The sequence below is a fragment of the Pteropus medius genome, unplaced genomic scaffold (assembly GCF_902729225.1).
Source record: "Pteropus medius unplaced genomic scaffold, Ma_sr-lr_union100, whole genome shotgun sequence".
NCBI lineage: Eukaryota > Metazoa > Chordata > Mammalia > Chiroptera > Pteropodidae > Pteropus > Pteropus medius.
In genome coordinates this window covers 34,547-38,167 of record NW_024347731.1, presented here as the reverse complement: position 1 = coordinate 38,167, position 3,621 = coordinate 34,547, and the positions used below count along the sequence as shown (strand labels likewise).

The following is a 3,621-nucleotide window of genomic DNA, read 5'->3' as shown; positions in this document are numbered from 1 at the left end:
GTAGCCTTGTTGTATAGTTTGATATCAAATAGTGAGATACCTCCAACTTTTTCTTTCTCAAGATAGTTGTGGCTATTTGGAATCTTTTATGGTTCCATATACATTTTAAGATTATTTTTTGTAGCGCTCTGAAAAATGCCGTTGGTATTTTGGAAGAGATTGCATTGAATCTATAGATTGCTTTGGGTAGTATGGTCATTTTAATGATGTTGATTCTTCCTACCCATGAGCATGGTATACACTTCCAATTATTTGTATCTACTTCAATTTCTCTTCTCAATGACTTATAATTCTCTGAGAATAGGTTTTTGCCTCCTTGGTTAATTTGATATTTTATTGTTTTTGATGCAATTGTAAATGGGGTTGTTTTCTTAATTTCTGTTTCTGAAAGTTCATCACTGGTGTATAAAAATGCAACTGACTTCTGAATATTAATTTTGTATCCTACTACTTTATCAAATTCATTGATCAGTTTCAACAGTTTTTCAAGGAAATCTTTAGGGTTCTCTATACAGAGAATCATGTCATCTGCAAATAATGAGAGTTTTACTTCTTCCTTTCAAATTTGGATACCTTCTATTTCTCCTTCTTGTCTGATTGCTGTGGCTATGACTTCCAATACAATATTGAACAGAAATGGTGAGAGTGGGCATCCTGGTCTTGTTCCTGATATGAAGGAAAATTCTTTTAGTCTTTCTTGTTGAGTATGATGTTAGCTGTAGGTTTGTCATATATGACCTTTATTATGTTAAGGTATGTTCCCTCTATTCCCACTTTCCTGAGAGTTTTTACCATAAATGGATGCTGGATTTTGTTGAACCCTTTTTCTGCACCTATTGATATGATCATATGATTTTTACCTTTAATTTGTTACTGTGGTTTATCAGATTCATTGATTTGCGGATATTGTACCAACCTTGCATCCCAGGAATAAATCTAACTTGATCATGGTGCATGATATTTTTAATGTATTATTGAATTCAGTTTGTTAATATTTTGTTGAGGATTTTTGCATCAATGTTCATAAGAGGTATTGTCCTGTAAATTAATTTTTCTTTCTTTCTTTCTTTCTTTCTTTCTTTCTTTCTTTCTTTCTTTCTTTCTTTCTTTCTTTCTTTCTTTCTTTCTTTCTTTCTTTCTTTCTTCTTTGTAATGTCTTAGTCTGGTTTTGGAATCAAGGTAATGGCAGCCTTATAAAAGAAATTAGGGAGCTTTCTCTTTTCTTGAATTTTTTGGAATAGTTTGAGAAGAATAGGTGTTAATTCTTCTTTGACCGTTTGGTAAAATTAGCCTCTGAAGTCATTTGGCCCAGGACTATGTTTTGGGGAAGTTTTTTGATTACTGATTCGATTTCATTGGTGGTAAACAGTGGGTTCAGATTTTTTGTTTCCTCTCAACTCAGTCTTAGGAGGTTGTATGTTTCTAGGAATGTATCTATTTCTTCCAGATTGTTCAATTTGTTGCCGTATAATTGCTCCTAGTATTTTCTTATGATCCTTTGTATTTCTGTGGAGTTCGTACTTGCATCTCCTCTTCCATTTCTGATTTTATTAATTTGAGTCCACTCTTTTTTCTTGATAAGTCTGGTTAAGGGTGTCTCAATTTTGTTTCTCCTTTCAAAGAACCAGCTCTTGGTTTCATTAATCTTTTGTATTTTTTTTTCTTCTAAACTCTATTTCATTTATTTCTGTTCCGATCTTTATTATTTCCTCCCTTCTACTCATTTTGGGCTTAGCTTGCTGTTCTTTTCCTAGTTCTTTGAAGTGTAAGATTGGATTGTGAATTTGAGCTTTTTCTTGTTTCTTGAGGTAGGCAGTATGGCTATGAATTTCCCTCTTAGGATTGCTTTCATTGTGTCCCATAGATTTTGAGTTGTGTTTTCATTTTCATTTGTTTCTAGATATATTTGGATTTCTTCCTTGATCTCATTGTTGACTCATTCATTGTTCAGTAGCATACTATTTACTCTCCATGTGTTTGTGCATTTTCCAGTTCTTTTCTTTTCAATATCTCTATTGTTTTTATTTATTTACTTAATTTTTATGGTGCATTGATTAATGAAATCTGGTAAGTTTCAGCTGAACATTTTAACAGTAAGGCATGTATATATTTACATTGTATGTTCACCTCTCATAGTTAGATTTCTTTCTGTCACCACGTATTTGACACTCTGGTAACTACTTGTCTATTGTTCATGTCCATGAGTCTCTGTTTGTCCTGTTTGTTTGTTGCTTTTAGGTTTATATCTCACATATAAGTGATATTTTGTGATTTTAAACTTTTTCTGTCTGACGTATTTCGTTTAGCATGATTATCTCCAGGTGCATCCATGTTGTGGCAAATGGCAGTATTTCATCTCTTCTTATGGCTGAGTAATATTCCATTGTATATATGTACCAAAGCTTCTTTAGCCAATCATCTATCACAGATCACTTCAGTTGCTTCCTTGTCCTGGCCACCGTGAATAATGCTGCTATGAAAATTGTTGTGCAAATATCTTTTCAGATATGGGTTTTCACGAATTTGGGGTAAATACCCTGTAGAGGGAGTACCGGATTATATGGTAGATCAATTCTTAGTTTTTTGAGGAACCTCCATGCTGTTTTCCATACTGGCTGTACCAATTTGCAGTCCCACCAGCAGTGTATGAGGGTTCCTTTTTCTCCACATCCTCTCCAACATTTATTATTACATGTCCTGTTGATTATAGCTATTCTAACAGGTATGAGATGGTATCTCATTGTGGTTTTGCATTTCCCTAATAGCTAGCGATGTTGAGCATCTTTTCATATATATTTTGGCCATTTGTATGTACTCTAGGGAGAAGTGTCTGTTCGGGTCCTCAGCCCATTTTTTTTTTATTTGATCGTTCGTTTTTTTGTTGTTATTGAGTTGTATAAGTTCTTTATTATTTTGGATATTAGGCCCTTATCAGAGGTGTTGCTTGCAAATATATTTTCCCATTTGTGTGGTTGTCTCCTCCTTGTTGACGGTTTCTTTTGCTGTGCAGAAGCTTTTCATTTATTTTTATTTATTTATTTATTGTAATGCCTATAGCACCTGGTATTCGTAGGTGGTGTCCCATCCAAGCACTAAGCAGGCTCGACCCTCCTTTGCTTCCGAGATCAGATGAGATCAGGTACGTTCAGGGTGGTATGGCAGTAGACTTGCAGAAGTTTTTTAGTTGATGTAGCCCATTCATTTATTTTTGCTTTTACTTCCCTTGCCTTTGAGGTCAAATTCATAAAATCCTCTTTAAGTCCAAGGTTTTCGAGTTTGAGTTTTGTTCCTATGTTTTCTTGCATGCATTTTATTGTTTCAGGTCTTATATTCAGGCCCTGAATCCATTTTGAGTTAATTTTGGTGTGTGGTGATAGACAACAGTCTAGTTTCACTCTTTTGCAGGTGGCCTTCCAGTTTTACCAGCACGGTTTATTGAAGAGAATTTCCTTTCTCCACTGTATGTTTTTGGCTTTTTTGTTGAAAATTATTTGCCCATATAAACATGGGTTTACTTCAGGACTCTGGATTCTGTTCCACTGGTCCGTGTTTCTGTTTTGCTGCCTATACCATGCCGTTTTGATTATTGTCGCTTTATAGTATAATTTGAAGTCGGGCAGA

The 3,621-nt window shown here is 34.5% G+C and overlaps 1 pseudogene; it reads right to left on the bottom strand.

The window, feature by feature from the left end:
* Window positions 1-3,048: 3,048 nt before the first annotated feature.
* Window positions 3,049-3,167, bottom strand: LOC120614295 (uncharacterized; annotated as a pseudogene).
* Between the last annotated feature and the right edge of the window lie 454 nt (window positions 3,168-3,621).